Genomic DNA, 23,877 nt, shown 5'->3' on the forward strand with positions numbered 1-23,877 from the left:
AAAAAATACATTTTCCCCACATTTCTGTGGTGGAAAGTTCCGGAATCTGCGTGGATCCACAAATTTCCACCCACCCCGCGTTCCCCAATGTCTTATGAGAAAAACGGTACCTCACTTGTGTGGGTCGGCCTAGTGCCCGCGACAGGAAACGACACAAAACGCACCGTGGTCACATCTCAATTTCGCAGTGAAAAATTACCCTTTTTTGGCAAAATGACTAGCTGTAGTTTTTTAACCCTAGCTCTGCGGGCACCTCGGGAAACCTAGCAAACCTATACATTTTTGAAAACTAGACACCCAGGGGAATCCAGGATGGGGTGACTGGACTGCCTCCCACCAGGGTCTGTTACCCAGAATCCCTTGCAAACCTAAAAAATTGTCAAAAAAAACACATTTTCCCCACATTTCTATGCTGGAAAGTTCCGGAATCTACGTGGATCCACAAATTTCCACCCACCCCGCGTTCCCCAACGTCTTACAAGAAAAACGGTACATTACTTGTGTGGGTCGGCCTAGTGCCTGCGACAGGAAACGGCGCAAAACGCAACGTGGTCACATATCAATTTCGCAGTGAAAAATGACCCTTTTTTGGCAAAACGACTAGCTGTAGTCTTTGAACCCTAGCTCTGCGGGCACGTTGGGAAACCTAGCAAACCTATACATTTTTGAAAACTAGACACCCAGGGGAATCCAGGATGGGGTGACTTGACTGCCTCCCACCAGGGTCTGTTACCCAGAATCCCTTGCAAACCCCAAAAATTATCCAAAAAAACACATTTTCCCAAAATTCCTGTGGTGGAAAGTTCCGGAATCTGCATGGATCCACAAATTTCCACCCATCCCGCGTTCCTCAAAGTCTTACGAGAAAAACGGTACCTCACTTGTGTGGGTCGGCCTAGTGCACGTGACAGGAAACGGCGCAAAACGCAACGTGGTCACACCTCAATTTCGCAGTGAAAAATGACCCTTTTTTGGCAAAACGACTAGCTCTAGTTTTTGAACACTAGCTCTGCGGGCACCTTGGGAAACCTAGCAAACCTATACATTTTTGAAAACTAGACACACAGGGGAATCCAGGATGGGGTGACTTGACTGCCTCCCACCAGGGTCTGTTACCCAGAATCCCTTGCAAACCTAAAGAATTGTCTAAAAAAACACATTTTCCCCACATTTCTGTCGTGGAAAATTCCGGAATCTGCGTGGATCCACAAATTTCCACCCACCCCTCGTTCCCCAAAGTCTTAAGAGAAAAATGGTAACTCACTTGTGTGGGTCGGCCTAGTGCCCGCGACAGGAAACGGCATAAAACGCATCGTGGTCACACCTCAATTTCGCAGTGAAAAATGACCCTTTTTTGACAAAACGACTAGCTGTTGTTTTTGAACCCTAGCTCTGCTGGCACCTTGGGAAACCTAGCAAACCTATACATTTTTGAAAACTAGACTCCCAGGGGAATCCAGGATGGGGTGACTTGACTGGCACAACCAGGGTCTGTTACCCAGAATCCCTTGCAAACCTAAAAAATTGTCAAAAAAAACACATTTTCCCCACATTTCTGTGGTGGAAAGTTCCGGAATCTGCGTGGATCCACAAATTTGCACCCACCCCGCGTTCCCCAAAGTCTTATGAGAAAAACGGTAACTCACTTGTGTGGGTCGGCCTAGTGCCCGCGACAGGAAACGATGCAAAACACACCGTGGTCACATCTCAATTTCGCAGTGAAAAATTACCCTTTTTTGGCAAAATGACTAGCTGTAGTTTTTTAACCCTAGCTCTGCGGGCACCTTAGGAAACCTAGCAAACCTATACATTTTTGAAAACTAGACAGCCAGGGGAATCCAGGATGGGGTGACTTGATTGCCTCCCACCAGGGTCTGTTACCCAGAATCCCTTGCAAACCTAAAAAATTGTCAAAAAAGAACACATTTTCCCCACATTTCTGTAGTGGAAAGTTCCGGAATCTGCGTGGATCCACAAATTTCCACACACCCCGTGTTCCCCAAAGTCTTACAAGAAAAACGGTACCTCACTTGTGTGGGTCGGCCTAGTGCCTGCGACAGGAAACGGCGCAACACCCAACGTGGTCACATCTCAATTTCGCAGTGAAAAATGACCCTTTTTTGGCAAAACGACTAGCTGTAGTTTTTGAACCCTAGCTCTGCGGGCACCTTGGGAAACCTAGCAAACCTATACATTTTTGAAAATTAGAAACCCAGGGGAATCCAGGATGGGGTGACTTGACTGCCTCCCACCAGGGTCTGTTACCGAGAATCCCTTGCAAACCTAAATCATTGTCCAAAAAAACACATTTTCCCCACATTTCTGTGGTGGAAAGTTCCGTAATCTGCGTGGATCCACAAATTTCCACCCACCCCGCGTTCCCCATAGTCTTGCAAAAAAAACGGTACCTCACTTGTGTGGGTCGGCCTAGTGCCTGCGACAGGAAACGGCGTAAAACGCATCGTGGTCACACCTCAATTTCGCAGTGAAAAATGACCCTTTTTTGGCAAAACGACTAGCTGTAGTCTTTGAACCCTAGCTCTGCGGGCACCTCGGGAAACCTAGCAAACCTATAAATTTTTGAAAACTAGACACCCAGGGGAATCCAGGATGGGGTGACTGGACTGCCTCCCACCAGGGTCTGTTACCCAGAATCCCTTGCAAACCTAAAAAATTGTCAAAAAAAACACATTTTCCCCACATTTCTATGCTGGAAAGTTCCGGAATCTACGTGGATCCACAAATTTCCAACCACCCCGCGTTCCCCAACGTCTTACAAGAAAAACGGTACCTCACTTGTGTGGGTCGGCCTAGTGCCTGCGACAGGAAACGGCGCAAAACGCAACGTGGTCACATCTCAATTTCGCAGTGAAAAATGACCCTTTTTTGGCAAAATGACTAGCTGTAGTTTTTTAACCCTAGCTCTGTGGGCACCTTGGTAAACCTAGCAAACCTATACATTTTTGAAAACTAGACACCCAGGGGAATCCAGGATGGGGTTACTTGACTGGCACAACCAGGGTCTGTTACCCAGAATCCCTTGCAAACCTAAAAAATTGTCCAAAAAAATACATTTTCCCCACATTTCTGTGGTGGAAAGTTCAGGAATCTGCGTGGATCCACAAATTTCCACCCACCCCGCGTTCCCCAAAGTCTTATGAGAAAAACGGTACCTCACTTGTGTGGGTCGGCCTAGTGCCCGCGACAGGAAACGGCGTAAAACGCATCGTGGTCACTCCTCAATTTTGCAGTGAAAAATGACCCTTTTTTGGCAAAACGACTAGCTGTAGTCTTTGAACCCTAGCTCTGCGGGCACGTTGGGAAACCTAGCAAACCTATAAATTTTTGAAAACTAGACACCCAGGGGAATCTAGGATGGGGTGACTGGACTGCCTCCCACCAGGGTCTGTTACCCAGAATCCCTTGCAAACCTAAAAAATTGTCAAAAAAACCACATTTTCCCCACATTTCTATGCTGGAAAGTTCCGGAATCTACGTGGATCCACAAATTTCCACCCATCCCGCGTTCCCCAACGTCTTACAAGAAAAACGGTACCTTACTTGTGTGGGTCGGCCTAGTGCCTGCGACAGGAAACGGCGTAAAACGCATCGTGGTCACACCTCAATTTTGCAGTGAAAAATGACCCTTTTTTGGCAAAACGACTAGCTGTAGTCTTTGAACCCTAGCTCTGCGGGCACGTTGGGAAACCTAGCAAACCTATACATTTTTGAAAACTAGACACCCAGGGGAATCCAGGATGGGGTGACTTGACTGCCTCCCACCAGGGTGTGTTGCCCAGAATCCCTTGCAAACCTAAAAAATTGTCAAAAAAAACACATTTTCCCCACATTTCTGTGGTGGAAAGTTCCGGAATCTGCGTGGATCCACAAATTTCCACCCACCCCGCGTTCCCCAAAGTCTTACGAGAAAAACGGTACCTCACTTGTGTGGGTCGGCCTAGTGCCCGCGACAGGAAACAGCGCAAAACGCAACGTGGTCACACCTCAATTTCGCAGTGAAAAATGACCCTTTTTTGGCAAAATGACTAGCTGTAGTTTTTGAACCCTAGCTCTGCGGGCACCTTGGGAAACCTAGCAAACCTATACATTTTTGAAAACTAGACACCCAGGGGAATCCAGGATGGGGTGACTTGACTGCCTCCCACCAGGGTCTGTTACCCAGAATCCCTTGCAAACCCCAAAAATTATCCAAAAAAACACATTTTCCCAAAATTCCTGTGGTGGAAAGTTCCGGAATCTGCATGGATCCACAAATTTCCACCCATCCCGCGTTCCTCAAAGTCTTACGAGAAAAACGGTACCTCACTTGTGTGGGTCGGCCTAGTGCCCGCGACAGGAAACGGCGCAAAACGCAACGTGGTCACACCTCAATTTCGCAGTGAAAAATGACCCTTTTTTGGCAAAACGACTAGCTCTAGTTTTTGAACACTAGCTCTGCGGGCACCTTGGGAAACCTAGCAAACCTATACATTTTTGAAAACTAGACACCCAGGGGAATCCAGGATGGGGTGACTTGACTGCCTCCCACCAGGGTCTGTTACCCAGAATCCCTTGCAAACCTAAAAAATTATCAAAAAAACACATTTTCCCCACATTTCTGTAGTGGAATGTTCCGGAATCTGCGTGGATCCACAAATTACCACCCACCCCGCGTTCCCCAAAGTCCTACGAGAAAAATGGTACCTCACTTGTGTGGGTCGGCCAGGTGCCCGCGACAGGAAATGGCGCAAAACGCAACGTGGTCACACCTCAATTTCGCAGTGAAAAATGACCCTTTTTTGGCAAAATGACTAGCTGTAGTTTTTGGACCCTAGCTCTGCGGGCACCTTGGGAATCCTAGCAAACCTATACATTTTTGAAAACTAGACACCCAGGGGAATCCAGGATGCAGTTACTTGACTGCCTCCCACCAGGGTCTGTTACCCAGAATCCCTTGCAAACCTAAAGAATTGTCTAGCAAAACACATTTTCCCCACATTTCTGTAGTGGAAAGTTCTGGAATCTGCGTGGATCCACAAACTTCCACCCACCCCGCGTTCCCCAAAGTCTTACGAGAAAAACGGTAACCCACTTGTGTGGGTCGGCCTAGTGCACACGACAGTAAACGGCGTAAAACGCAACGTGGTCACACCTCAATTTCGCAGTGAAAAATTACCCTTTTTTGGCAAAATGACTAGCTGTAGTTTTTGAACCCTAGCTCTGCGGGAACCTTGGGAAACCTAGCAAACCTATACATTTTTGAAAACGAAACACACAGGGGAGTCCAGGATGGGGTGACTTGACTGCCTCCCACCAGGGTCTGTTACCCAGAATCCTTTGCAAACCCCAAAAATTATCAAAAAAAACACATTTTCCCAACATTCCTGTGGTTATAAGTTCCGGAATCTGCGTGGATCCACAAATTTCCACCCATCCCGCGTTCCTCAAAGTCTTACGAGAAAAACGGTACCTCACTTGTGTGGGTCGACCTAGTGCCCGCGACAGGAAACGGCGCAAAACGCAACGTGGTCACACCTCAATTTCGCAGTGAAAAATGACCCTTTTTTGGCAAAAAGACTAACTCTAGTTTTTGAACACTAGCTCTGCGGGCACCTTGGGAAACCTAGCAAACCTATACATTTTTGAAAACTAGACACCCAGGGGAATCCAGGATGGGGTGACTTGACTGCCTCCCACCAGGGTCTGTTACCCAGAATCCCTTGCAAACCTAAAAAATTGTCAAAAAAAACACATTTTCCCCACATTTCTGTAGTGGAATGTTCCGGAATCTGCGTGGATCCACAAATTACCACCCACCCCGCGTTCCCCAAAGTCTTACGAGAAAAATGGTACCTCACTTGTGTGGGTCGGCCAGGTGCCCGCGACAGGAAACGGCGCAAAACGCAACGTGGTCACCCCTCAATTTCGCAGTGAAAAATGACCCTTTTTTGGCAAAATGACTAGCTGTCGTTTTTGGACCCTAGCTCTGCGGGCACCTTGGGAAACCTAGCAAACCTATACATTTTTGAAAAGTAGACACCCAGGGGAATCCAGGATGGGGTGACTTGACTGCCTCCCACCAGGGTCTGTTACCCAGAATCCCTTGCAAACCTAAAGAATTGTCTAAAAAACCACATTTTCCCCACATTTCTGTAGTGGAAAGTTTTGGAATCTGCGTGGATCCACAAATTTCCACCCACCCCGCGTTCCCCAAAGTCTTACGAGAAAAACGGTACCTCACTTGTGTGGGTCGGCCTAGTGCCCGCGTCAGGAAACGGCACAAAACGCAACGTGGTCACACCTCAATTTCGCAGTGAAAAATGACCCTTTTTTGGCAAAATGACTAGCTGTAGTTTTTGGACCCTAGCTCTGCGGGCACCTTGGGAAACCTAGCAAACCTATACATTTTTGAAAAGTAGACACCCAGGGGAATCCAGGATGGGTTGACTTGACTGCCTCCCACCAGGGTCTGTTACCCAGAATCCCTTGCAAACCTAAAGAATTGTCTAGAAAAACACATTTTCCCCACATTTCTGTCTTGGAAAGTTCCGGAATCTGCGTGGATCCACAAATTTCCACCCACCCCTCGTTCCCCAAAGTCTTACGAGAAAAACGGTAACTCACTTGTGTGGGTCGGCCTAGTGCCCGCGACAGGAAACGGGGTAAAACGCATCGTGGTCACACCTCAATTTCGCAGTGAAAAATGACCCTTTTTTGGCAAAACGACTAGCTGTTGTTTTTGAACCCTAGCTCTGTGGGCACCTTGGGAAACCTAGCAAACCTATACATTTTTGAAAACTAGACACCCAGGGGAATCCAGGATGGAGTTATTTGACTGCCTCCCACCAGGGTCTGTTACCCAGAATCCCTTGCAAACCTAAAGAATTGTCTAGAAAAACACATTTTCCCCACATTTCTGTAGTGGAAAGTTCCGGAATCTGCGTGGATCCACAAACTTCCACCCACCCCGCGTTCCCCAAAGTCTTACGAGAAAAACGGTACCTCACTTGTGTGGGTCGGCCTAGTGCCCGCGACAGGAAACGGCGTAAAACGCAACGTGGTCACACCTCAATTTCGCAGTGAAAAATGACCCTTTTTTGGCAAAATGACTAGCTGTAGTTTTTGAACCCTAGCTCTGCGGGCACCTTGGGAAACCTAGCAAACCTATACATTTTTGAAAACTAGACACCCAGGGGAATCCAGGATGGGGTGACTTGACTGCCTCCCACCAGGGTCTGTTACCCAGAATCCTTTGCAAACCCCAAAAATTATCAAAAAAACCACATTTTCCCAACATTCCTGTGGTGGAAAGTTCCGGAATCTGCGTGGATCCACAAATTTCCACCCATCCCGCGTTCCTCAAAGTCTTACGAGAAAAACGGTACCTCACTTGTGTGGGTCGATGTGAGAAGTTGGCCTGGTATATGATGCTCACTAGTTAAAGTGATCACCTTGTACCATGCCAAGCAACCCTTTTGGTGTGGCTGTAAGTCAACCTTTTCGGACTAGCTGCCCTAGTGGTAGCGTAGGCTAAGCAGTCTTTGAGGCTAAACTCGTGAAGCGTGTTAAGCCAGCTGTTTTACCAAATGTAACCCCCTTTTATACCAACGAAAGGACACCACACAGATATATATTCAAAATATATATGTATTTATTTCTCAAAGTAACCCCTAGTCTCTTTATGAGCACAGGAGCACAAATCGTCAAACAAGATTACAGTAGAATACACAGAAGTTGCACTTTATATGGATAGGCCCTGGTGGCCACTCAAACCATATACTAAAATAGTGGTATAAGTACCACGAACAGAAAAGGGAAAAGGCCTAGGGCCTCTAGAATCGCTGGGCCTACAAGGAGCTAACGTCAGTTAGTGACCAGGAGGTCCACGGGTGGCGTGTGCAGAGCAAATAGTCACACGCGTGCTCCCATAGGTTTCAATGGGTGCGTAAAAAGTACAAAGTTACTGCAAAGAGGATCTTCCGGATGGACTAGGAACTCAAGATTTGGAACACAGGCACTAGAGATGTAATACTACACTTGGGCACAGGTGTGCCAGCTTTACCTCACCCACAGGAAGCGGGTGCATAGGCCTCGAAGTGCGTCTGGTTTCTTCTATCTGTTCCGTGGAGCCTGAAGACAAAGATGCTGCAGGCGGTCGGTCCGGGAGAGATGCAGTGGATCCAAGAGTGGATCGAGGATGTTGAAGACCTGTAAGCAGAGGGGACAATGTTCACAGTCACTAGCCAGTGACCGGCGTGGCACCAGGGGGGTACCAGGCAATGTCGGGTGCAAACAGGGAGAAAGGTGTAGCTTGTCTCTGCAGCCACGTGGTCCCTGGAGGTCGACGACGTCCAGGAGTCGAGTCACGAGCTGTCCCACGCAGGCTCTCGCTGTCGGCGGTGTCGGTGACTTGATCGAAGCAAACAAGCCTTGGCAAAAGCAATTGTTGTAGGAAAAAGGAAATAAGCTGATGGTTCTGACCAGCAAGGTCAGAAGGACTGCTCCTTTGGAGGGGAGCAAGGGCCAGTCTGGAGCAACCAGACCAGCGGTGTATTTCTTGAAGTTCGTCGCCAAGATGGCTACTAGCCAGCGGGCCAGCAACCGGTTAGGCGCGTCGAGTGGCAAAATGCAGAAGGGCCCCACGCAGATCGTGGAGATGCTGGGGGGCTCACCTTTGGTGCAGATGCTGCTCGGGTGTTGGGCTTCTCAGATCCCAAAGCACAACTTGGAGGAAGCCTCGGTTGTTGCACTTGTCAGCTTGTCGTAGTCATTCCAAGATGGCCGGCTCCACGTGTCTCGGTGCCTCCACGGGTCTCCTCTTTTCAGGGACTGTGGATCGGGCGGTGAGAGGTCTGGAGGTCCAGGTCTTGTCAGTCTCTGGGCTCGGGCTCCGGCGGGAGGCGGCGGCAAAGCAGACGTTGATTCGCTGGATGGTGCTTGCGTTAGCAAGGTGGTCACTCCCTGACCACAGGGGAGATTGGCTTCAGTCCTCTGTGCAGCAGAGCGTCGAAGTTCCCGTCTTCTTCTTAGTATTAAGTTGATTCCAGGATGTCTGAAGTCTTAGGACACAGCTCCTACCTTTAAGCGGATTCTAGGGGCCGGACTACCTGCTAGGTCCCTCCCTATGGGTGGGACCAGGAAGGGGGGTGGTTACACCCCCAATCCTTTGTCCAGCTCGCCCCAGGCCCGGGACTGGTGTGCCCCAGGACCGGTTTGAACTGGCATATGCACCGAGGCTCCTTGTGAGCCACAGGCATGTCTGGTTTCTTTCAAGCCCTACCTGACCAATACACAAAATCCTGTCTGGGGTGGTGCACGCACCTCCCCTGGCAGGAAACCCTTTGTCCACACCTCCCAAGCTGGAAGGACTCCCAGCAGCAGGAGGGCAGACTTGTGTCTGTGGTGGCAGCATCCATTTTGTGGAGCTGAGGCTATGTCTGATTTTACCCGGGTTTCAGGTACTGTACATGTCGTGTCCCTCTAGAAGGGTGGAATGCTAACCCCGTCGCCAGAATTGGCGAGGGGTTAGTATTCCAATTTGTATGACACCTTACTCGACATGTTTTGATAAAGCCAAACCAAAGATCGCATTTAACCGCGAGGTTCATAATGCACTTAAGAGTATATGGTATGACGATATCTGGAAACAGTAGAAGGAAGTTGTTCCGACCACTGCAGACAGGCTCAGCTCATGCCAGAGCACCATCTCACATGGAACCACGCACTCTGCCTTCAGGATTGTTAAGGCCTGCCATAGGAGTGACTTATAGGTTACCAGGTGTCCCATTTAAGGTTAGGTATAGGTATACTACACCTAAGTAAGAGGTGATTACACCAACTTACCCCAGCTGAGTGATCAGCCAGTTGTGTCAAATTGTTAGGCCAAGCCTGGGGTGGCATAATACATGCTTCAGCCCCTGGCAGGCCTTGGGTACACCAATGCCCTGGGTACCTAGTGTACACTGGTACAGGGGCTGACAGGGTGATCCACTTCCAATTGGTTATGCACCTAGGGTGCATAGTTTTAATTTAGTAGAGAGAACAGCAGGCTGGGGGTCTGATTGGCAGGCCCACAGCCTCAATATGTCAAAAACCAGTGAAGCAAAAAGCAAAAATTTGGGGTGACCATAGGATAGCAGACCCTACTCTCCTACACAACCCCCCCCAAACGCTGGGACATTAAACTAGCCTTGACCAGTCTCGTCTTCATGTCCTAAGTGGAAGTACCTGGAGAGACCATCTGCATTCCCATGGTCAGTACCTGGCCGGTGCTCCACTGTAAAGTCCATCCCCTGTAGGGAAATGGACCACCTAAGCAGTTTGGGGTTTTCACCCTTCATCTGATTTAGCCACAAGAGGGGCTTGTGGTCAGTCTGAATCTTGAAGTGAGTGCCAAACAAGTATGGCCTCAGCTTCTTCAGGGCCCACACCACAGCAAAGGCCTCCCTCTCAATAGCTGACCAATTCTTCTCTCTGGGGGTCAACCTTCTGCTAATAAAAGCAATGGGTTGGTCTTGACCATCTACATTAAGTTGTGACAGCACAGCTCCCACACCCAACTCAGAAGCATCTGTTCGGACAATAAACTCTTTGGAGTAGTCAGGACTTTTCAGGATAGGTGCAGAGCACATGGCCTCCTTCAGGTCATCAAATGCCTTTTGACAGCTTACTGTCCACTGAACCTTTTTGGGCATCTTCTTGGATGTCAGATCATTAAGAGGAGTCACAATGGACCCATAGTTCTTAACAAACTTCCTGTAGTACCCAGTCAAGCCCAAGAAAGCTCGAACTTGAGTCTGGGTGGTTGGAGGGGACCAGTCCTTGATGGATTGTATCTTACTCTCCAGTGGTTGAACTTGGCCTCCACCTACAAGGTGGCCCAAATATACAACCTTACTCTGCCCTATCTGGCACTTTGTAGCCTTGATAGTGAGGCCTGCCCTTTGCAGAGCCTCAAGAGCCTTCTTCAGGTGGATCAGGTGATCCTCCCAGGTGGAGCTAAAGACAGCAATGTCATCCAGATATGCTGCGCAAAAGTCATCCAACCCAGTAAGGACTTGGTTCACCAGCCTTTGGAAGGTGGCAGGTGCATTCTTCAGACCAAAGGGCATCACCACAAACTGGTAGTGCCCACCTGGGGTTGAGAATGCTGTTTTGGCCTTAGACTCCTCAGCTAATCTGATTTGCCAATAGCCAGCTGTTAAGTCAAATGTGCTCAAAAACTTTGCAGAAGCTAGTTTGTCTATGAGCTCATCTGCCCTTGGAATAGGGTGTGCATCTGTCCTGGTGACAGCATTGAGTCCTCTGTAATCCACACAGAACCTCATCTCTCTCTTGCCATCCTTGGTGTGAGGTTTGGGGACCAGAACCACTGGGCTAGCCCAGGGGCTCTCTGAGGGTTCAATGACACCTAATTCCAGCATTTTATGTACCTCAGCCTTTATACAGTCCCTGACGTGGTCAGGTTGTCTGTAAAGCTTGTTCTTTACAGGCAGACTGTCACCAGTGTCCACCACATGGGTACACCAGTCAGTTTGACTAGGTATCAAGGAAAACATATGTGAAAATGATTGTAGAACCTGTCTACATTCAGTCTGCTGATGGGCAGTGAGGTTGCCTCCAAGGGTCACTCCTTCAACTGAGCCATCTTCAGGGTTCTGAGACAACAGGTCTGGGAGAGGGTCACTCTCTTCCTCCTGTCCCTCATCTGTAGCCATGAGCAAGCCCATGTCTGCCCTGTCAACATATGCTTTAAGCCTGTTAACATGGAGTACCCTGTGGGGACTCCTGGGAGTTCCTAGGTCGACCAAGTAGGTGACTTCTCCCTTCTTTTCCAGGATTGTATGGGGTCCAGACCATTTGTCTTGGAGTGCTGCTGGGGCCACTGGCTCCAACACCCATACCTTCTGTCCTGGCTGAAACTCAACCAAGACAGCCTTTTGGTCATGCCAAGCTTTCTGTAAGGCCTGGCTTGCCTCAAGGTTTTTGGATGCCTTCTCCATATACTCAGCCATCCTGGAGCGGAGACCAAGTACATAGTCCACTATGTCTAGCTTAGGCTTTTTGAGAGGTAACTCCCATCCTTCCTTCACCAAACACAGTGGGCCTCTCACAGGGTGCCCAAACAACAATTCAAAGGGGCTGTAGCCAACTCCTTTTTGTGGGACCTCTCTGTAAGCAAACAGAAGGCAGGGTAGAAGGATGTCCCATCTTCGCCTGAGCTTTTCAGGTAATCCTTTGATCATACCCTTTAGGGTCTTGTTGAATCTCTCAACAAGCCCATTGCATTGTGGGTGATAAGGGGTGGTGAACTTGTAGTTGACACCACATTCCTTCCACATAGCTGTCAAGTATCCTGACATAAAGTTGGTACCTCTGTCAGATACTACCTCCTTAGGAAACCCCACTCTGGAGAATACTCCTAGCAGGGCCCTGGCCACAACAGGAGCTGTAGTGGTCCTAAGGGGAATTGCCTCTGGATACCTGGTGGCATGATCCACTACCACCAGTATAAATCTGTGCCCAGATGCAGTGGGAGGATCCATGGGACCCACTATGTCTATTCCCACTCTTTCAAAGGGGACCCCCACCACAGGTAGTGGTATTAGGGGGGCCTTTGTTGTGCCACCTGATTTGCCACTGGCTTGGCAGGTCACACAGGAGCGAAAAAACTCCTTTGTATCTTCATTCATATGAGGCCAGTGAAAGTGAGGGACAAGTCTGTCCCAAGTCTTGTTCTGGCCTAAGTGTCCTGCTAAAGGAATGTCATAGGCCAAGGTAAGAAGGAAGCCCCTAAATTGCAGTGGTATAACCAACCTCCTGGTAGCACCAGGCTTGGGGTCTCTAGCCTCTGAATAAAGGAGCCCTTCATCCCAATACACTTTATGGGTACCTTGAGCATTCCCAGCAGCCTCAGCAGCAGCCAGCTGTCTGAGGGGTTCAAGAGAGGGACAGGATAACTGAGCCTGCCTCAAGTCAGCCCTTGAAGGTCCCCCTGTCCCCAGAAACTCAACCTGATCAGGTTCAAGCTCTTCAGGGACAGTTCCTTCAGGGTCCTCTAGATCAGCTTCCTGGGAAGGCTGATCATCACTCTGAGGCAGGGGGGAAGGCACAGCCTTGACCCTCCTGTTTTTCTTCTTGGTAGGTGCTTGGTCCATTGTTCCAGGATCCAAGACCTGAGGTTCAGTGAGGCACTTTTTGGCCTGTGACCTGGTCACAGCAAGGACATGTGATGATATACCTAACATCTCTGCATGAGTCCTGTACTCCACTTCTGACCATAGAGAACTCTCTAGGTCATTGCCCAACAAACATTCTACTGGGAGGTCTGCACTAACCACAACCCTTTTGAGGCCAGTTACCCCTCCCCATGAGAAGTTAACAACTGCCACACTGTGTGAAGTAGTGGCATTGCTGGCATTGGTCACCAGGTAGTTCTCACCTGGTATGTACTGTCCAGGGTCCACAAAGCCTGGTGTCACCATAGTGACACTGGCACATGTGTCCCTGTAGGCTTGAGCCACTTTGTCATTAATTAAAGGAGTCTGTCTGTACTTGCCCAGGTTACTGGGGCTCACAGTCAGGGACAAATCAATGTCCCCATCACAGATCAAGACTGCCTGTGTCAGGGTTCTGTCTAAGTCAGAATCTCCTTCAGTTCCCATAGTGATTCCCACTACACCCTTTGTCTGGGGACCAACACTGCTAACAGTAGTACTGGGAGCAGGTGCCTTAGGGGCAACAGTGTTGGGGGCTCCACCCTTTTTGCAATCACTAGTCCAGTGAGTTGTATTTTTGCAATGATTGCACCAGGGTTTCTTTTGACCTTCTTTCTTCTTTTTGGACTGTTGTTGGGACCCACCCTCCTTAGCAGTAGTTTGGGGCCCTGTTGAAGACTTCTGGTCTTTAGATTTCTGATCTCCACCCTTTTGGTCTGTTTTCTTCTGATCACCCCCTTGGCCCTGGTTCTGGTTCTTTTGCTTAACCCTGGTTCTGACCCATTTGTCTGCCTTCTTTCCCAATTCTTGGGGAGAGGTCAGATCAGAGTCAACCAAGTGTTGATGCAGTTGCTGGTTTTGACAGTTATTTAAAATCTGTTCTCTCATCATCAAATTATACAATCCTGTAAAATCAGATACCTTACTTCCCAGCAACCAACCCTCCAAAGCCTTAGTGGCACATTCAACATATTCAGACCAGTCCTGAGTCTGTGTCTTTTGGGTGTCTCTGAACATTAACCTGTACTGTTCAGTGGTTAAGCCTAACCCATCTACCAGAACACTCTTCAGGACTCTGTAGTTTCTGACATCCTCTTCTCTAACAGTGAGGAGTCTGTCTCTGCCTCTTCCTTCAAAGGAGAGCCAGAGGATTGCTGCCCACTGGTCTTCAGGAACCTGCTGTACTTTGCAGGCTCTCTCAAGAGCAGTTATCCATTTGTGGATGTCATCCCCACTTTTGTAGGGGGGCACAACCTTAGACAGGTTCCTATTATCAAAGACCCTATCTTTGTCCTTAGGGACAATGCTGCCACCAGTGGGTATAGACCCACTCTCTCTAGGTTGCCTAGCCTTGTTCAGTTTTTCTTCCATCAGGGCTACTTCTAGCTCCTGCTTCCTATCCTCAGCTGGGCTTCCTGCATTCTGGCCTCATGTTCCCTCCTCTGAGGGGTGGTCATCCTTTTCCTGGAGTGACCTTGAGAGCCTCTAGAGCCATGGGAAGCATTGGAGTCACCTGAGCGATTCCTTTGCCTCCCAAGCCCTGTGTTAAGTCCACTGGGGAGATCCAATGGGGTAAACCCACTGTCAATCCCCAATAGCCTTAGTTTAGCTGGGCCAAGTATAACACTTGGCACTGGGCTAGTTCTCCCTTCATCATCACTACTTTCTGTATCCTCACCACTTTCCTCCCCTGTAGTATTATTCTCATCTAAGGGATGGCTATTGGAACTGGGTACCTCTGTAGCATCTTCAGAAGGGGGGCCTCCTGTTCCTGACCCTAAGGGGGCTAACTGGGAAGCTTTCTTGAGTTCTCTCTGATTCTCATCATTCTGTAAGAGTTCTCTGAGCTCAGCAGAGGTAGGGTTCTTGGGCTGTTTAAGGCCTCTAAGAGTTGCCAAATGCCTGAGCTCATTCTGATTAAGGGTAGCAAAGCTGGATGGTGCCCTCTGGGGGTCACTCTCAACAGAGATGGGTACAGTGGACCCCTCTGCCCCGGCCATTGCTCTTAAGTGTGGGTAGATGTGTTGCAATCTACCTACACTTGGGTTTGCCTACTAAACCTATCTAGTAGTTGTAGTCAGGGTGTGCTACTCCCTTTGCTCTACAACAACTAAGTTCAGTAGAACTTATGTATATCTAATCTTGTTTTATATGTACCTACAGGTACCTATGTGATCTTTCAATTGGTAACCAAGAGATTACAATGGTAAAACACAGCAAGCTCAAATCCAACCGCTGCTTACCAATGTGAGAAGTTGGCCTGGTATATGATGCTCACTAGTTAAAGTGATCACCTTGTACCATGCCAAGCAACCCTTTTGGTGTGGTTGTAAGTCAACCTTTTCGGACTAGCTGCCCTAGTGGTAGCGTAGGCTAAGCAGTCTTTGAGGCTAAACTCGTGAAGCGTGTTAAGCCAGCTGTTTTACCAAATGTAACCCCCTTTTATACCAATGAAAGGACACCACACAGATATATATTCAAAATATATATGTATTTATTTCTCAAAGTAACCCCTAGTCTCTTTATGAGCACAGGAGCACAAATCGTCAAACAAGATTACAGTAGAATACACAGAAGTTGCACTTTATATGGATAGGCCCTGGTGGCCACTCAAACCATATACTAAAATAGTGGTATAAGTACCACGAACAGAAAAGGGAAAAGGCCTAGGGCCTCTAGAATCGCTGGGCCTACAAGGAGCTAACGTCAGTTAGTGACCAGGAGGTCCACGGGTGGCGTGTGCAGAGCAAATAGTCACACGCGTGCTCCCATAGGTTTCAATGGGTGCGTAAAAAGTACAAAGTTACTGCAAAGAGGATCTTCCGGATGGACTAGGAACTCAAGATTTGGAACACAGGCACTAGAGATGTAATACTACACTTGGGCACAGGTCTGCCAGCTTTACCTCACCCACAGGAAGCGGGTGCATAGGCCTCGAAGTGCGTCGGGTGTCTTCTATCTGTTCCGTGGAGCCTGAAGCCAAAGATGCTGCAGGCGGTCGGTCCGGGAGAGATGCAGTGGATCCAAGAGTGGATCGAGGATGTTGAAGACCTGTAAGCAGAGGGGACAATGTTCACAGTCACTAGCCAGTGACCGGCGTGGCACCAGGGGGGTACCAGGCAATGTCGGGTACAAACAGGGAGAAAGGTGTAGCTTGTCTCTGCAGCCACGTGGTCCCTGGAGGTCGACGACGTCCAGGAGTCGAGTCACGAGCTGTCCCACGCAGGCTCTCGCTGTCGGCGACTTGATCGAAGCAAACAAGCCTTGGCAAAAGCAATTGTTGTAGGAAAAAGGAAATAAGCTGATGGTTCTGACCAGCAAGGTCAGAAGGACTGCTCCTTTGGAGGGGAGCAAGGGCCAGTCTGGAGCAACCAGACCAGCGGTGTATTTCTTGAAGTTCGTCGCCAAGATGGCTACTAGCCAGCGGGCCAGCAACCGGTTAGGCGCGTCGAGTGGCAAAATGCAGAAGGGCCCCACGCAGATCGTGGAGATGCTGGGGGGCTCACCTTTGGTGCAGATGCTGCTCGGGTGTTGGGCTTCTCAGATCCCAAAGCACAACTTGGAGGAAGCCTCGGTTGTTGCACTTGTCAGCTTGTCGTAGTCGTTCCAAGATGGCCGGCTCCACGTGTCTCGGTGCCTCCACGGGTCTCCTCTTTTCAGGGACTGTGGATCGGGCGGTGAGAGGTCTGGAGGTCCAGGTCTTGTCAGTCTCTAGGCTCGGGCTCCGGCGGGAGGCGGCGGCAAAGCAGACGTTGATTCGCTGGATGGTGCTTGCGTTAGCAAGGTGGTCACTCCCTGACCACAGGGGAGATTGGCTTCAGTCCTCTGTGCAGCAGAGCGTCGAAGTTCCCGTCTTCTTCTTAGTATTAAGTTGATTCCAGGATGTCTGAAGTCTTAGGACACAGCTCCTACCTTTAAGCGGATTCTAGGGGCCGGACTACCTGCTAGGTCCCTCCCTATGGGTGGGACCAGGAAGGGGGGTGGTTACACCCCAAATCCTTTGTCCAGCTCGCCCCAGGCCCGGGACTGGTGTGCCCCAGGACCGGTTTGAACTGGCATATGCACCGAGGCTCCTTGTGAGCCACAGGCATGTCTGGTTTCTTTCAAGCCCTACCTGACCAATACACAAAATCCTGTCTGGGGTGGTGCACGCACCTCCCCTGGCAGGAAACCCTTTGTCCACACCTCCCAAGCTGGAAGGACTCCCAGCAGCAGGAGGGCAGACTTGTGTCTGTGGTGGCAGCATCCATTTTGTGGAGCTGAGGCTATGTCTGATTTTACCCGGGTTTCAGGTACTGTACATGTCCCTCTAGAAGGGTGGAATGCTAACCCCGTCGCCAGAATTGGCGAGGGGTTAGTATTTCAATTTGTATGACACCTTACTCGACATGTTTTGATAAAGCCAAACCAAAGATAGCATTTAACCGCGAGGTTCATAATGCACTTAAGAGTATATGGTATGACGATATCTGGAAACAGTAGAAGGAAGTTGTTCCGACCACTGCAGACAGGCTCAGCTCATGCCAGAGCACCATCTCACATGGAACCACGCACTCTGCCTTCAGGATTGTTAAGGCCTGCCATAGGAGTGACTTATAGGTTACCAGGTGTCCCATTTAAGGTTAGGTATAGGTATACTACACCTAAGTAAGAGGTGATTACACCAACTTACCCCAGCTGAGTGATCAGCCAGTTGTGTCAAATTGTTAGGCCAAGCCTGGGGTGGCATAATACATGCTTCAGCCCCTGGCAGGCCTTGGGTACACCAATGCCCTGGGTACCTAGTGTACACTGGTACAGGGGCTGACAGGGTGATCCACTTCCAATTGGTTATGCACCTAGGGTGCATAGTTTTAATTTAGTAGAGAGAACAGCAGGCTGGGGGTCTGATTGGCAGGCCCACAGCCTCAATATGTCAAAAACCAGTGAAGCAAAAAGCAAAAATTTGGGGTGACCATAGGATAGCAGACCCTACTCTCCTACAGTCGACCTAGTGCCCGCGACAGGAAACGGCGCAAAACGCAACGTGGTCACACCTCAATTTTGCAGTGAAAAATGACCCTTTTTTGGCAAAACAACTAACTCTAGTTTTTGAACACTAGCTCTGCGGGCACCTTGGGAAACCTAGCAAACCTATACATTTTTGAAAACTAGACACCCAGGGAAATCCAGGATGGGGTGACTTGACTGCCTCCCACAAGGGTCTGTTACCCAGAATCCCTTGTAAACCTAAAAAATTGTCAAAAAAAACACATTTTCCCCACATTTCTGTAGTGGAATGTTCCGGAATCTGTGTGGATCCACAAATTACCACCCACCCCGCGTTCCCCAAAGTCTTACGAGAAAAACGGTACCTCACTTGTGTGGGTCGGCCTAGTGCCCGCGACAGGAAACGGCGCAAAACGCAACGTGGTCAAACCTCAATTTTGCAGTGAAAAATGACCCTTTTTTGGCAAAATGACTAGCTGTAGTTTTTGGACCCTAGCTCTGCGGGCACCTTGGGAAACCTAGCAAACCTATACATTTTTGAAAACTAGACACCCAGGGGAATCCAAGATGGGGTGACTTGACTGCCTCCCACCAGGGTCTGTTACCCAGAATCCCTTGCAAACCTAAAGAATTGTCTGAAAAACCACATTTTCCCCACATTTCTGTAGTGGAAAGTTCTGAAATCTGCGTGGATCCACAAATTTCCACCCATCCCGCGTTCCCCAATGTCTTACGAGAAAAACGGTACCTCACTTGTGTGGGTCGGCCTAGTGCCCGCGACAGGAAACGGCGCAAAACACAACGTGGTCACACCTCAATTTCGCAGTGAAAAATGACCCTTTTTTGGCAAAATGACTAGCTGTAGTTTTTGGACTCTAGCTCTGCGGGCACCTTGGGAAACCTAGCAAACCTATACATTTTTGAAAACTAGACACCGAGGGGAATTCAGGATGGAGTTACTTGACTGCCTCCCACCAGGGTCTGTAACCCAGAATCCCTTGCAAACCTAAAAAATTGTCCAAAAAAACACATTTTCCCCACATTTCTGTGGTGGAAAGATCCGGAATCTGCGTGGATCCACAAATTTCCACCCACCCCGTGTTCCCCAAAGTCTTATGAGTAAAACGGTACCTCACTTGTGTGGGTCGGCCTAGTGCCCGCGACAGGAAACGGCGTAAAACGCATCGTGGTCAGACCTCAATTTCGCAGTGAAAAATGACCCTTTTTTGGCAAAACGACTAGCTGTAGTTTTTGAACCCTAGCTCTGCGGGCACCTTGGGAAACATAGCAAACCTATACATTTTTTAAACCTAGACACCCAGGAGAATCCAGGATGGGGTGACTTGACTGCCTCCCACCAGGGTCTGTTACCCAGAATCCCTTGCAAACCTAAAGAATTGTCTAAAAAAACACATTTTCCCCACATTTCTGTCGTGGAACGTTCCGGAATCTGCGTGGATCCACAAATTTCCACCCACACCTCGTTCCCCAAAGTCTTACGAGAAAAACGGTAACTCACTTGTGTGGGTCGGCCTAGTGCCCGCGACAGGAAACGGCGTAAAACGCATCGTGGTCACACCTCAATTTCGCACTGAAAAATGACCCTTTTTTGGCAAAACGACTAGCTGTCGTTTTTGAACCCTAGCTCTGCGGGCACCTTGGGAAACCTAGCAAACCTATACATTTTTGAAAACTAGACACCCAGGGGAATCCAGGATGGGGTGACTTGACTGGCACAACCAGGGTCTGTTACCCAGAATCCCTTGCAAACCTAATAAATTGTCCAAAAAAACACATTTTCCCCACATTTCTGTGGTGGAAAGTTCCGGAATCTGCGTGGATCCACAAATTTCCACCCACCCCGCGTTCCCAAAAGTCTTACGAGAAAAACGGTACCTCACTTGTGTGGGTCGGCCTAGTGCCCGCGACAGGAAACGGCATAAAACGCATTGTTGTCACACCTCAATTTCGCAGTGAAAAATGACCCTTTTTTGGCAAAACGACTAGCTGTAGTTTTTGAACCCTAGCTCTGCGGGCACCTTTGGAAACCTAGCAAACCTATACATTTTTGAAAACTAGACACCCAGGGGAATACAGGATGGGGTGACTTGACTGGCACAACCAGGGTCTGTTACCCAGAATCCCTTGCAAACCTAAAAAATTGTCCCAAAAAATACATTTTCCCCACATTTCTGTGGTGGAAAGTTCCGGAATCTGCGTGGATCCACAAATTTCCACCCACCCCGCGTTCCCCAAAGTCTTATGAGAAAAACGGTACCTCACTTGTGTGGGTCGGCCTAGTGCCCGCGACAGGAAACGACACAAAACGCACCGTGGTCACATCTCAATTTCGCAGTGAAAAATTACCCTTTTTTGGCAAAATGACTAGCTGTAGTTTTTTAACCCTAGCTCTGCGGGCACCTCGGGAAACCTAGCAAACCTATACATTTTTGAAAACTAGACACCCAGGGGAATCCAGGATGGGGTGACTTGACTGGCACAACCAGGTTCTGTTACCCAGAATCCCTTGCAAACCTAAAAAATTGTCCAAAAAAATACATTTTCCCCACATTTCTGTGGTGGAAAGTTCCGGAATCTGCGTGGATCCACAAATTTCCACCCACCCCGCATTCCCCAAAGTCTTATGAGAAAAACGGTACCTCACTTGTGTGGGTCGGCCTAGTGCCCGCGACAGGAAACGACACAAAACGCACCGTGGTCACATCTCAATTTCGCAGTGAAAAATTACCCTTTTTTGGCAAAACGACTAGCTGTCGTTTTTGAACCCTAGCTCTGCGGGCACCTCGGGAAACCTAGCAAACGTATACATTTTTGAAAACTAGACAGCCAGGGGAATCCAGAATGGGGTGACTTGACTGCCTCCCACCAGGGTCTGTTACCCAGAATCCCTTGCAAACCTAAAAAATTGTCAAAAAACAACACATTTTCCCCACATTTCTGTAGTGGAAAGTTCTGGAATCTGCGTGAATCCCCAAATTTCCACACACCCCGCGTTCCCCAAAGTCTTACAAGAAAAACGGTACCTCACTTGTGTGGGTCGGCCTAGTGCCTGCGAAAGGAAACGGCGCAAAACGCAACGTGGTCACATCTCAATTTCGCAGTGAAAAATGACCCTTTTTTGGCAAAACGACTAGCTGTAGTTTTTTAACCCTAGCTCTGCGGGCACCTTGGGAAACCTAGCAAACCTATACATTTTTGAAAACTAGACACCCAGGGGAATCCAGGATGGGGTGACTTGACTGCCTCCTACCAGGGTCTGTTACCCAGAATCCCTTGCAAACCTAAAAAATTGTCAAAAAACAACACATTTTCCCCACATTTCTGTGGTGGAAAGTTCCAGAATCTGCGTGGATCTACAAATTTCCACCTACCCCCGTTCCCCAAAGTCTTACGAGAAAAACGGTACCTCACTTGTGTGGGTCGGCCTAGTGCCCGCGACAGGAAACGGCGTAAAACGCATCGTGGTCACACCTCAATTTCGCAGTGAAAAATTACCCTTTTTTGGCAAAATGACTAGCTGTAGTTTTTTAACCCTAGCTCTGCGGGCACCTTGGGAAACCTAGCAAACCTATACATTTTTGAAAACTAGACAGCCAGGGGAATCCAGAATGGGGTGACTTGACTGCCTCCCACCAGGGTCTGTTACCCAGAATCCCTTGCAAACCTAAAAAATTGTCAAAAAACAACACATTTTCCCCACATTTCTGTGGTGGAAAGTTCCAGAATCTGCGTGGATCTACAAATTTCCACCTACCCCCGTTCCCCAAAGTCTTACGAGAAAAACGGTACCTCACTTGTGTGGGTCGGCCTAGTGCCCGCGACAGGGTACGGCGTAAAACGCATCGTGGTCACACCTCAATTTCGCAGTGAAAAATGACCCTTTTTTGGCAAAACGACTAGCTGTAGTTTTTTAACCCTAGCTCTGCGGGCACCTTGGGAAACCTAGCAAACCTATACATTTTTGAAAACTAGACTCCCAGGGGAATCCAGGATGGGGTGACTTGACTGCCTCCCACCAGGGTCTGTTACCCAGAATCCCTTGCAAACCTTAAAAATTGTCAAAAAAAACACATTTTCCCCACATTTCTGTGCTGGAAAGTTCCGGAATCTGCGTGGATCCACAAATTTCCACCCACCCCGCGTTCCCCAACGTCTTACGAGAAAAATGGTATCTCACTTGTGTGGGTCGGCCTAGTGCCTGCATCAGGAAACGGCACAAAACGCAACGTGGTCACATCTCAATTTCGCAGTGAAAAATTACCCTTTTTTAGCAAAATGACTAGCTGTAGTTTTTTAACCCTAGCTCTGCGGGCACCTCGGGAAACCTAGCAAACCTATACATTTTTGAAAACTAGACACCCAGGGGAATCCAGGATGGGGTGACTTGACTGCCTCCCCCCAGGGTCTGTTACCCAGAATCCCTTGCAAACCTAAAGAATTGTCTAAAAAAACACATTTTCCCCACATTTCTGTCGGGGAACGTTCCGGAATCTGCGTGGATCCACAAATTTCCACCCACCCCTCGTTCCCCAAAGTCTTACGAGAAAAACGGTAACTCACTTGTGTGGGTCGGCCTAGTGCCCGCGACAGGAAACGGCGTAAAACGCATCGTGGTCACACCTCAATTTCTCACTGAAAAATGACCCTTTTTTGGCAAAACGACTAGCTGTCGTTTTTGAACCCTAGCTCTGCGGGCACCTTGGGAAACCTAGCAAACCTATACATTTTTGAAAACTAGACACCCAGGGGAATCCAGGATGGGGTGACTTGACTGACACAACCAGGGTCTGTTACCCAGAATCCCTTGCAAACCTAATAAATTGTCCAAAAAAACACATTTTCCCCACATTTCTGTGGTGGAAAGTTCCGGAATCTGCGTGGATCCACAAATTTCCACCCACCCCGCTTTTCCAAAAGTCTTACGAGAAAAACGGTACCTCACTTGTGTGGGTCGGCCTAGTGCCCGCGACAGGAAACGGCATAAAACGCATCGTTGTCACACCTCAATTTGGCAGTGAAAAATGACCCTTTTTTGGCAAAACGACTAGCTGTAGTTTTTGAACCCTAGCTCTGCGGGCACCTTGGGAAACCTAGCAAACCTATACATTTTTGAAAACTAGACACCCAGGGGAATCCAGGATGGGGTGACTTGAGTGGCACAACCAGGGTCTGTTACCCAGAATCCCTTGCAAACCTAAAAAATTGTCCAAAAAAATACATTTTCCCCACATTTCTGTGGTGGAAAGTTCCGGAATCTGCGTGGATCCACAAATTTCCACCCACCCCGCGTTCCCCAAAGTCTTATGAGAAAAACGGTACCTCACTTGTGTGGGTCGGCCTAGTGCCCGCGACAGGAAACGACACAAAACGCACCGTGGTCACATCTCAGTTTCGCAGTGAAAAATTACCCTTTTTTGGCAAAATGACTAGCTGTAGTTTTTTAACCCTAGCTCTGCGGGCACCTTGGGAAACCTAGCAAACCTATACATTTTTGAAAACTAGACAGCCAGGGGAATCCAGGATGGGGTGACTTGACTGCCTCCCACCAGGGTCTGTTACCCAGAATCCCTTGCAAACCTAAAAAATTGTCAAAAAACAACACATTTTCCCCACATTTCTATAGTGGAAAGTTCCGGAATCTGCGTGAATC

This window comes from Triturus cristatus, chromosome 1_1 (assembly GCF_964204655.1).
Source record: "Triturus cristatus chromosome 1_1, aTriCri1.1, whole genome shotgun sequence".
NCBI classification, from domain to species: domain Eukaryota; kingdom Metazoa; phylum Chordata; class Amphibia; order Caudata; family Salamandridae; genus Triturus; species Triturus cristatus.